At 36.6% G+C, this 13,262-nt stretch overlaps 1 protein-coding gene across 1 annotated transcript in view; it reads right to left on the minus strand.

The window, feature by feature from the left end:
• Positions 1-1,335: 1,335 nt before the first annotated feature.
• Positions 1,336-13,262, minus strand: part of LOC141268723 (C-C motif chemokine 21b-like) — a 71,494-nt gene continuing 59,567 nt past the window's right edge. The window contains exon 4 of the mRNA XM_073680347.1: positions 1,336-5,217. The gene's annotated coding sequence lies outside the window, so the exon portion shown is untranslated. The remainder of the gene's footprint in view (positions 5,218-13,262) is intronic.

Below are 13,262 nucleotides of genomic sequence, written 5' to 3' on the forward strand. Positions count from 1 at the left end.
TGCGCCCAGTAATCATATGTTCACTGGGTCCGAGGAGGAAGCAGGGTAAGTGGTTCCTAATTTCTATACACATCACTAGTTCAGCTTTGTGTAAACAAGGATGGAGAAAATAATCATGGTAATAAACCATGGTTATCTTCTCTCTGGGACTTCTGGCTGACAGCCAGCTTCCTTCACCCACAGCTTCGCGATCTTGTAAAATCTGTTTAGACTGTACTGACATTTTAGAATGTCAGTGCAGAGATAAGAGTGGGCTGCCTGTTCATTTATAGTCTATGGGCAGTCCAGAAGTAGTTAAAAAGAAGGGTAATGTCGCTCACTTATTGGTGAGTGTACAAATAAATGGTAAAGACTAAATACCGATGATGACTTTAAGTTTAAGGCCTGGGTTCAGACGAACGTATAAATAATGGTCTGATTTTCATAATGAAAACTCAAACGACTTTCTTCCGTTTTTATCTCTGTGTCTGTTTTTACATCCACATGACATCTGTACATGTTTTAATATGTTTAAAACGAACATTATCAAATACAGTTTCTTAGGGTAATAGCAGAAACATACGATGCATGGATGTTCCTTATAGGATCCAATTTTTTTGTGCACTCATAGACTAGAATAGGTGTCATCTGATATACAGAAGAGAATAGTCCATGTTGTCATCTGAACAGCCCTATTGAATAACGTCGGTCAGCGTGCTGTCCAGTCTTTACTCAGACAGACCGTGTCTGTATAATATGCTCGTCTGAACAATTCCTAAATAAATACATTATTATTATTGAGCTATTGGTTTTGGCTGAGCCTATGGCTAACCAATATATATATATATATATATATATATATATATATATATATATATGTGTATATATATATATATATATATATATATATATTCTAGATGAATTAATTGGTTAATTGGTTTTAAGTCTCCTTTTCATTCTGATGCTTTCATAAAGACATAACCTTTATTTCCTCCATGATACTTGTCTCACGTGTCTGTTTTTAGTTCTGTATGAGCGTGAGATTCTGCTTGGGTATGTGTGTGTAATCCCATGTGAATGCTGAGTATGTGTACTTTTTCGTGGGCATCCCCATGAATCAGACACAAACACAATGGGGCAAAATCAAAACTGTCTATAATAAAAACTCTTTATTGCCCAAATCAACCAATCACAGCACAGCTTTCCTTTTGCCACAGCGGTTTAAAAAATAAAAGCTGAACTCTGATTGGTTGCTATAGTCAACAATGATAATTCTAGACAGTTTTGATGAATGAGGCCCTTAATGATGGCAGTATTCGTGATTGTTTCAACCATATATACAAAGAGACTACAACATCCAGGAAGTATCCATTTTATTTCAGAATTCGTGTTAGTTTAACAGGAACAAAACTAGATGAAACTATAAAATGATGTAAAATGTCAGATTGATCTTACAAGAATCATATGAGTTCGCAATCTATAAATCTTGAAATCAATGTCACCATTTACCGAATCTTTTCTATCAGTAAGAGGATGGCTAGACATAACACTCACAGTCATAAGTTAGATTCTCCGCCATCGGCCTCATCTCCTAATGTTGTTGAAGAAGAAGAGGATCAGGGAGCGGAGTAACACATGACTGCAGTGTAGACTATGCAGGGTTTGTTTTCATTCTGTAACCATGGAGACACATAGGTCTGCATGGGAGCTGTATACACAAATTGGGAGATTTTTATTTTAATGACGATTTCTTCCAAAGTTGATTATTTTTGCACATTGTAGATACACTGGAGCAATAAAATTGATGCAAAAGGGGTACCCATCCACAGGAAAGGTAATAAATGTATGATCACTAGTTGTCTGGCAACCACGGAACCCAACAATCCTAAGAAGTGATTCCCATAGAAGTGAATAGAGCATTTGTCAAGCATGTCTACTACTACTCATGGACAAATGGGACTTTTGGACCTCAGTTCCCGGGATTACTATGGGTCTGAGTGGATAGATCCCCAGCGATCAAACATTTATCTACTATCTTGTGGATCAGTAATACTGTATATGTATTCAGACAACCCCTTTAGAGACGACCCATCAGCTTGTCTGACATGTATATTTTGCCAAGTATTTGTATTCTTTATAAAATTACAATTCTGAATTATACTTTATTAGTAATCAACATTGTACCATTCCTCTGTTACTCCTGGATAATTAAAAATAAAATGACAGCTGTCAATAAGCTGTTTCCCTGTATGTACAGCATGTAGTATGTGAAATAACTGGATTGTCCACATAACGTATGGATGTGAGGAATCCATCAGAATAACACTTTTTAGCCTCACCCCTCACTCTACCTGAGGGTCCTTTAACATTAACTCAGAACTTACCCCAATGAATTAAATTGTAAATGATAAAATTGAAAAAATAAAAGTATCAAACCCACAGTTCACATTTTTATCTGCCTTATTAAGTAAAATTCACATTTCTTATAATTTTTCACATCTGTCAGGGATCTTCCAAGCTGCATTACATTTTTTTAATTGAGTGAAAGTTATGGCAGGAGGCACATATACAACAGACCAACCCTCTGGCAGAACATACGCAAATGCCCCCGATAAATTATACGTCCTTTAGCTTAATTGCAAAATTAGTGATATGTGACATTTTAGTACAATTCACTGTAAAGTTTGGACCTGAGTGAGGTCTAAGGGGTAGCGTTTCTCCTTATGCAGAGTGACACACCAGCTCTGGCACGTCAAGGTAAGGAGGCTTATTCGCCATGCAATGCTCCTCTGGGAAACTTAATATGCAAATTGCCTCTTCAGAGAAAAAGAGGACTTGAACTCTATAGCGCCACCTATTGGAAACAGCGATCCTACAAGTCACAATCAACCCTTTAACGAGTCGTGCAATATGACTTAAGAACGGACCTAAGTGATAAACACAAGCCCCCCCTAGTGATGAAAGCTGATATAGCACCTTTTAAGACACAAAAAGATAATGTCTCAATCATGTTATTGGTCATTTCTAGAGATGATCGAATCTTTTAAAATTCAATTTTGCCTGGCTCGGCTAATTTTCTTTTTAAAACAATATGATCTTTGCAAATATCAGGTACTCCAATTGTCCTGAACAATCTGAGATCTCCCAGGACTGTGGCCAATCACTCTCAATCTCTAACGCAAACAGCCTTAGTAATGTCAAAATGACCTTGAAATAGAAACGGATGATAACCCAGTAGTAACCAACAGCCTATTTAATAACACAGTACACTGACAGACCAACAATTATCACTCCTAGTCATTTGTGATCAGGCAGACTGTTCTGTTCAGAATACTAACTCAAACTGATGGTGTCGCTGTTAGAGGTAACATCAATGTACTGTGACTGAGACAATGCATGTGCTATATTCCATAACCTCCTCCACTTCCTTCACACTAAAATGCTTGCTGGAGGCCAATTGTTGTGTTGGTAATTCTGCTGCTGTTAGCGACTTCCATATTCTTAGTTATAGTATGAGGTTTTTTTTCTTTTACACTAGCCCATCCATTACCTCTTTTTCCTTTATCATACATTTTGCAAAGACACAATGAGAAATGATAGTTAGGTAGGTACAAGTATAGAAAGCAAAATGAGGCTGTAGAACGCAGTATAGGTGTGGATTGTATGGTTATCAAATTCAACTGGTAAAACTAGTGTGTAAAACAGAGAGGTATAGTGAAAAGTCTACATTTTATTCATTTTTTTATTGTTTTTCAACAAGATTCAACTCTTTAACTAAAAATGACATAATAAGAAACGCTGAGTACATATACGACCAAAAAAGTCTACTGTATTGGTGTTGTGTGTACAGATGTACAATTTAACTAGTAAGATAGATGTACAAAAAACAATTGGCATCAACTCACACAGTGAGTGTGACTGTGACATACACAGTCATACTTTAATGTCTGTATTTTGGAGAAGTTTCTTTTGTATATTTAACAGAAAAAAGTGGTCCTTCCAACTCCCCCCATGACAAAAAACGATAGCATAAGAAATGCAAAAATTTAGTACAGTCATTTGTAACAAGCAAACATATCGTCTGACATTGATATCAGATTTTATTTTTTTTCTATTGTGCTGTCTTGCTTCTGCTTTTTAGTGCATTAAGAATGATGAAAATAAATATGTACTGGGAAGTCAAATGCAATAAGACATAAGCCAGCTACACCATATCTCTGATTAATCACACTGAGTTTGGCACTGCTGCTAACACCTCTCCTATTTTTTCCTCTTCCCCTATGAATTGAATCACTGTATTATTCCCAGACTACTTCTATTATCTTCTTCACTGCTGCAATTATTCAATTACTTTCTAGTATTTGTCCAAATTTTTTTAGGGCTTTTTCTTCCTATCTCTTGTTAATTTGACACTAAAAGCACCATGAAATATCTACTGCACTCCCTGCCTTTGCTTTTATACAGGCTATGATAGGCTGTGCTAGATCATTTCATATGATAGCTTCAAATCATTAACAAGAAGCCCTAAAGGTCACGCCTGATGTCATGTGAACCGTTTGTGACTGATAAAATCTTCTACAATGTATAAAATAACTACGATTATTTTTTTGCCGATTCGCACAAATTGAATTGCAAATTGTTCGAATTCATCCTGACCTGCGAACTTACTAAAATTTGACTCAAATTCGATTTGATCATCTCTAGTCATTTCATTTTAACTATTTCTTACCGTATACCAGGATTTAAGCAAATAGTAGAATAAAACTGGATGAACTTCTACTTAGCACCTTTGAGTTTCTATTTGTCATGCCCACATCTCCTAATTGGCCATATAGAATAAACATTTTAGTATAAAATTCTCCATTACTGCAGTTTTAATACAGGGTTAGTATATAGATTTAACAGGTTTGATATATAAAAATATAACTCTTTATACATATAGTCATCACACTGAGTATATCGCTCCTTTTTCATCACAGGTCAAGGCTGAATAGGTAACTGCAGAAGATAGTTAAGTTCTATATAGAATAAATTCTGCGCATAACTATGAATACGAAAATAGAAATGATAATGATGATGAGGGAGATATTCCATATAATATATCTGTCTCTTTATGAGCCATCATTTCAGAAACTTTCATATCAGAGCATAATATACTGTGAGGAATGTGAAAATCATTTCCCTCTTTTGCTTCCTGTCTTAACCATTCATAAGAAAAACACATGAAGGCGCCGTTATCTAGGAGAAAAAGACAAAAAGGCACTCGTCAATTACAGTTATTTTCTGAGCACATACTAGACTCTATTATGATAAAAAAAATTAATGTATAAAAATGACAAGCAGAATTTAAGCTGTGCTAGTACATTCTTGGACATGGGAGCAGTATTATAGTAGTTATATTCTTGTACATAGGGGCAGTATTATAGTAGTTATATTCTTGTACATAGGGGCAGTATTATAGTAGTTATATTCTTGGACATGGGAGCAGTATTATAGTAGTTATATTCTTGTACATAGGGGCAGTATTATAGTAGTTATATTCTTGTACATAGGAGCAGTATTATAGTAGTTATATTCTTGTACATAGGAGCAGTATTATAGTAGTTATATTCTTGTACATAGGAGCAGTATTATAGTAGTTATATTCTTGTACATAGGAGCAGTATTATAGTAGTTATATTCTTGTACATAGGGGCAGTATTATAGTAGTTATATTCTTGTACATAGGAGCAGTATTATATTAGTTATATTCTTGTACATAGGTGGCAGTATTATAGTAGTTATATTCTTGTACATGGGGCAGTATTATAGTAGTTATATTCTTGTACATAGAGGGCAGTATGATAGTAGTTATATTCTTGTACATAGGAGCAGTATTATAGTAGTTATATTCTTGTACATAGCAGCAGTATTATAGTAGTTATATTCTTGTACATAGGGGTAGTATTATAGTAGTTATATTCTTGTACATAGGGGCAGTATTATAGTAGTTATATTCTTGTACATAAGGTGCAGTATTATAGCAGTTATATTCTTGTACATAGGGACAGTGTTATAGTAGTTATATTCTTGTACATAGGGGGCAGTATTATAGTAGTTATATTCTTGTACATAGGAGGCAGTATTATAGCAGTTATATTCTTGTACATGAGGGGCAATGTTATAGTAGTTATATTCTTGTACATAAGGGGCAGTATTATAGCAGTTATATTCTTGTACATAGGGACAGTGTTATAGTAGTTATATTCTTGTACATAGGGGGCAGTATTATAGTAGTTATATTCTTGCACATAGGAGGCAGTATTATAGCAGTTATATTCCTGTACATGAGGGGCAATGTTATAGTAGTTATATTCTTGTACATAAGGTGCAGTATTATAGCAGTTATATTCTTGTACATAGGGACAGTGTTATAGTAGCTATATTCTTGTACATAGGGGACAGTATTATAGTAGTTATATTCTTGTACATAGGAGGCAGTATTATAGCAGTTATATTCTTGTACATGAGGGGCAATGTTATAGTAGTTATATTCTTGTACATAAGGTGCAGTATTATAGCAGTTATATTCTTGTACATAGGGACAGTGTTATAGTAGTTATATTCTTGTACATAGGGGGCAGTATTATAGTAGTTATATTCTTGTACATAGGAGGCAGTATTATAGCAGTTATATTCTTGTACATGAGGGGCAATGTTATAGTAGTTATATTCTTGTACATAAGAGGCAGTATTATAGCAGTTATATTCTTGTACATAGAATGCAGTATTATAGTAGTTATATTCTTGTACATTCATGTACATTAGCCACGTGGAGAGTTCCTCTGCAGTCCGGTCGCACACCGGCGTGAGTCACACACACTTCCTAGCGCCTGCTACGTAGCCTCTGTGCAGTTAACAGGGCTATGGCTACGTTATTTTTCGCACATCTCTCGTGCAGTTAACGGAGATAGTGCAAATCCCTTTTCCCCATTCCGGTGTGCAGTAACACTGGAGGGATTTATATATTAGTTGGTTGTTTTACCTTCTTACCCGGAAGGTGTTCGGCCGCAGTCTTCCAGGCTGCATCGCGGACCCCGGGTTCAGTTGCTTTCCATTATTAATAAAGTTGTTTGCAACCGTCCCCTTAACAGTTACATTTTTGTACATAGGGGGCAGTATTATAGTAGTTATATTCTTGTACATAGGAGCAGTATTATAGTAGTTATATTCCTGTACATAGGAGCAGTATTATAGTAGTTATATTCTTGTTCATGAGGGGCAATGTTATAGTAGTTATATTCTTGTACATAGGAGCAGTATTATAGTAGTTATATTCTTGTATATAGGAGCAGTATTATAGTAGTTCTATTCTTGTACATAGGGGGCAATATTATAGTAGTTCTATTTTGAAACATAGGGGGCAGTATTATAGTAGTTATATTCTTGTAAATTGGGGCAGTATTATAGTAGTTATATTCTTGTACAAAGAATGCAGTATTAGAATAGTTATATTCCTGTACATATGAGGCAGTATTATAGTAGTTATTTTCCTGTACATAGAGCAGTATTATAGCAGTCATATTCTTGCACATACAAGGCAGCATTATAGTAGTTATGTCCTTGTACATAGGGGCAGTATTATAGTACCTATATTCTTGTACATAAGGGGCAGTATTATAGTAGTTATATTTTTTTTTACCCAGGACAGTATTATAGTAGTAGTTATATTCTCGTACATAGGGATCAGTATTATAGTAGTTATATTCTTGTACATAGGAAGCAGTGTTACAGTAGTTATATTATTGTACGTATGGGGCAGTATTATAGTAGTTATATTCTTGTATATAGAACAGTATTATAGTAGTCATATTCTTGCACATAAAAGCCAGTATTATAGTAGTTATATTCTTGTACATAGGGGCCAGTATTATAGTAGTTATATTCTTGTACATAGGGGCAGTATTATAGTAGTTATATTTTTGTTCATAGGAGCAGTATTATAGTAGTTATATTCTTGTACATATGGGACAGTATTATAGTAATTTTTTGCACATAGAGCAGTATTATAGTAGTCATATTATAGTAGTTATATTCTTGTACATAGGGGGCAGTATTATAGTAGTTATATTCTTGTACATAGGGAGCAGTATTATAGTAGTTACATTCTTGTACATAGGGAGCAGTATTATAGTAGTTATATTCTTGTACATGGGGGGCAGTATTATAGTAGTTATATTCTTGTACATAGGGGGCAGTATTATAGTAGTTATATTCTTGTACATAGAAGCAGTATTATAGTAGTTATATTCTTGTACATAGGGAGCAGTATTATAGTAGTTATATTCTTGTACATGGGGGGCAGTATTATAGTAGTTATATTCTTGTACATAGGGGGCAGTATTATAGTAGTTATATTCTTGTACATGGGGGGCAGTATTACAGTCATTATATTTTTAAACATAGAGGCAGTAGTATGGTAGTTATATTTCGTGCACAGAGGAAAGTATTATATTAGTTTCATTCTTCACTGAAATCAGTGTTATTATATTTATATTTTTCTCTAAGTAGAAATGCTCCCCACATAAATGATTTTCACTAAAATGTGTTATTTATATATACCACATATTAGAACACTGTTTTTTGTTCGCGCTGTATGTGGGTGTTTAGTTGTCAGACATGTACCCACTATGATTATTGTTGTGGTATTTAGCCAAATTGAAACCAACATCAGGCTTATTATTAGATGTCCTAAATGGATTTCCCCCTTTATGGAAAGTGAAATCAGAAGTCTTGCCCATAGATCAATCAGTACTGTTTTGCGAAGCAGGTAAAGATAAAAGGGTTTGATTATCAGAAATTGTGGTTCCCGGAGATCCCCGGGGTTTTATTAAATTGAAAATATTGGTTGCTCATCTATACTATAAAACTATAACTGTGAATATTTAAGATTTCTTGTTCAGGAATGTTGTTTAGGGTATGAATACTTTTGCAATTCTTTTAAAATCTACTTTAGAGTTGGAAAGTGAATATTATTTTTTTTTTTAACCTTTTGCCAGCCTTCAATGATTCATCTAAATAATGGCCAGCTGATCGCCATTTTGCTGCATTTGTGCAGAACAACTTTCAAAAAATCCGAATTTGGGTGAATACAAATTTTTGTGAAAGTTAGAGAAAAATTCAGTTGTACTCGAATAAAGTCACTCACTTCTAGCATTTATATAATTTTTCATTTTGGTTTGATTTTATCCATTTTTGTTATATCTTTCTCTAGTCTTATCTAAAGCTCAACCATTATGTTGCTGGTAGTTATATGAAATATGTCTGCTGCTTGCTTGTACTCATCTGAGCTCCATCAGTCATTTGAGCTCCCACAAAAGAAGCAAGAAGAATTGTGAATGCTGGATGTGACTTGGGAATAATACACAACATGAATTACTTTTTTAAAGGGAATCGGTCACCAGGTTTTGCTATGTAATCTGAGAACAGCGTGATGTAGGGGCTGAGAACCTGATTCTAGCGATGTGTCACTTGCTGGTCTGCATGCTGTCATTTTGAGACAATCACGGAGCCAATCATTGGGCGATGCTGAGCCCTGTATTACCCCGCCCACACCACTGATTGACAGCTTTTTTGTATGCTGTATATTGACAGACAGCTGCTATCAGTGGTGGGGGCGAGGTTACACAGAGCAGTTGACTAGGAGACACGAGACACCTAGTCCTGTAATGATAATCTCCTGCTGATAAAACACTGATTTAATTGAATAAGCAACATAAAGCCCACTAAGTGTCACATCGCTAGAATCAGGGTCTAATTGCACAAAATTCATTAAATCTCTTGCGCCATTTTGAAGAATTTGATGCAAAAAGAACATCAATGAATAAAACAATCCAGAAAAGAAAAGTGATGATGAATAAGCCTCTAAGTGACAAAAGTGTGATTAGGACACAAAGTTACCTACTGAGCAGTTGGAGGGCACACATAGGTACAATAGATAAAATATATTATACGAGTGGGTAGTGGTAAGCTTGCTTACATTGCCTGCCACAGGATCACTATCATCTGCTGACATTATATTCATAGACATTATTTACCACCTGACCACCAGGGACTACTGATATTATAAATCACTTTCTTACCAGGAACTTAAAATTAGGTCAAATGGTGGATGTACGGAGTGGGCTCAAAAACTGAGCCTTCACTATACACAGCTGATGCTGGCTGTGTTATCCAGCCAGCATCTGCCTTTAACAATCAGTGACAGTGGAATTTAAATGGTTATGTTGCCAGTGCTAATTTGCCGGTAGCCCATCGGCCCCCTCACAACATGACTGCTGAGTGCCAATGGGTTACTATTGCAGCTGTAGGTCTACTGAAGTGACCTATAGGGCTCATGCAGATGTCTTTAACAATGGGACGAGTGCTATCCGTCATAATCCTGACAGACAGCCCTAGTCCCCATGGTATTCCAGGAGGCCGTGCATATGTCTGATTTCTTCCTCGGACATAGCTGGTCCAGGAAAAAAATCACAACATGTCCGACTTTGATCTGATATGCGGATCACACTCGGCCATGCAAGTCAATGAGCCTGTAGAAACCACTGAGTTGCACTCGGATGACATCTGAGTGCAGTGCGATTTCCATGTACGGACACAATGGAGAAGATGGAGACATTTTTTCTCCATATTCTCCTCTTCCGAGACAATCGAATCACGCTATGATCACACTCTTATCAGAGTGTGATTAGCATAAATCGGACCGATTCTCTTGGATGAGAAAATATACGGTCTTCTGTACCTAGCCATAGCAGCCATGTTGGTCCTCCTATGATGCCCTGTTTATGGTTGGCTTCATAGGAGAAACCCAGTTTAACTATATACTGCAATACCATAGTATTGCAGAATGTACTATATACAGTGGGTACGGAAAGTATTCAGACCCCTTTAAATTTTTCACTCTTTGTTTCATTTCAGCCATTTGGTAAATTCTAAAAAGTTCATTTTTTTTCTCATTAAAGTACACTCTGCACCCCATCTTGACTGAAAAAAACAAACAGAAATGTAGAAATTTTTGCAAATTTATTAAAAAAGAAAAGCTGAAATATCACATGGTCATAAGTATTGAGACCCTTTGCTCAGTATTCAGTAGAAGCACCCTTTCGAGCTAGTACAGCCATGAGTCTTCTTGGGAATGATGCAACAAGTTTTTCACACCTGGATTTGGGGATCCTCTGCCATTCTTCCTTGCAGATCCTCTCCAGTTCCGTCAGGTTGGATGGTGAACGTTGGTGGACAGCCATTTTCAGTTCTCTCCAGAGATGCTCAATTGGGTTTAGGTCAGGGCTCTGGCTGAGCTAGTCAAGAATGGTCACAGAGTTGTTCTGAAGCCACTCCTTTGTTATTTTAGCTGTGTGCTTAGGGTCATTGTCTTATTGGAAGGTGAACCTTCGGCCAAGTCTGAGGTCCAGAGCACTCTGGAAGAGGTTTTCATCCAGGATATCTCTGTACTTGGCCGCATTCATGTTTCCTTCAATTGCAACCAGTCATACTGTCCCTGCAGCTGAAAATCACCCCCATAGCATGATGCTGCCACCACCATGTTTCACTGTTGGAATTGTATTGGGCAGGTGATGAGCAGTGCCTGGTTTTCTCCACACATACCGCTTAGAATTATCATCAAAAAGTTCTATCTTCGTCTCATCAGACCAGAGAATCTAATTTCTCATAGTCTGGGAGTCCTTCATGTGATTTTGGGCAAACTCTATGCGGGCTTTCATATGTCTTGCACTGAGGAGAGGCTTCCATCGGGCCACTCTGCCATAAAGGCCCGACTGGTGGAGTGCTGCAGTGATAGTTGATTTTGTGGAATCTTCTCCCATCTCACTACTGCATCTCTGGAGCTCAGCCACAGTGATCTTGGAGTTCTTCTTTACCTCTCTCACCAAGGCTCTTCTCCCACGATTGCTCAGTTGGGGTGGACGCCCAGGTCTAGGAAGACTTCTGGTGGTCCCAAACTTGTTCCATTTAAGGATTATGGAGGCCATTGTGCTCTTAGGAACCTTGAGTAATGCAGAAATTCTTTTGTAACCTTGGCCAGATCTGTGCCTTGCCACAATTCTGTCTCTGAGCTCCTTGGGCAGTTCCTTTGAGCTCATGATTCTCATTTGGTCTGACATGCACTGTCAGCTGTGAGGTCTTATATAGACAGGTGTGTGCCTTTCCAAATCAAGTCCTATCAGTTTAATTAAACACAGTTAGACTCCAATGAAGGAGTAGAACCATCTCAAGGAGGATCACAAGGAAATGGACAGCATGTGACTTAAATATTAGTGTCTGAGCAAAGGGTCTGAATACTTATGACCATGTGATATTTCATTTTTTCTTTTTTAATAAATTTGCAAAAATTTCTACATTTTTGTTTTTTTTTTCAGTCAAGATGGGGTGCAGAGTGTACTTTAAAGAGAAAAAAAAATAACTTAAGAATTTACCAAATGGCTGCAATGAAACAAAGAGTGAAAAATGTAAAGGGGTCTGAATACTTTCTGTACCCACTGTATATAAATGATAAAATGATGGCAGGTTCATTAGGGGACTAAGAAATAAAATAAAAAAGTATAAAAGTTTAAATCACAATTAGCAATCTAAGTATTTGGCACCTAATGAGTTAACTTCAGTTAATTTCAAGCGGGTATTATCAGATAGAAACTCATACAGAGAAAAAGTATACACCCCCAATGAAAACACCCACATGACTCAAAAAAGTTAACTCTTTAGTCTAATACTTTGATTGTTAATCTCTATAACGGAGAGGTGAAATTTAAAAAAAAAAAAAACATAACAAATGTTTTATTCTTCTCTGAAGCCACTATTACATCTTTTGCACAGTTCAAGATGAGAAATTTGGTAAAAGGTCCTCTTTAAGTACAATAGTATTGCAGTATATAGAAAATATCATTTTTTTATGAAGACTCTTGCTGCTGGACTTGATAGGAGCAGGGCCAGGATGATGGCTAGGCATGGGTAGGCAATCGCCGAGGGCGCAATCTCTGTCACTTTGAGGGGGAGGCAATTTGTAAAGGAAAAAAAGCACCGTAACACTGCTGTGTCGACGGCTGCCTCCAACACCTTCCCCCGGCTGTCTGCATTCAACAAACTGATGCCTTAGCAGTCGTTCCCATGCCGACATTCAATTTGTGTCTTTATTAACAGCGGTCAGTTAATAACAACTCCCAGTATTTCTTTACCATTGTTAAGAGCATACTGGGAGTTGTACGTTCTTGTGATACAAATGTATAAGGGAC

Source organism: Phyllobates terribilis, unplaced genomic scaffold (assembly GCF_046119375.1).
Source record: "Phyllobates terribilis strain yellow unplaced genomic scaffold, ASM4611937v1 Scaffold_1__5_contigs__length_1240528914, whole genome shotgun sequence".
In the NCBI taxonomy this organism is placed as follows: domain Eukaryota; kingdom Metazoa; phylum Chordata; class Amphibia; order Anura; family Dendrobatidae; genus Phyllobates; species Phyllobates terribilis.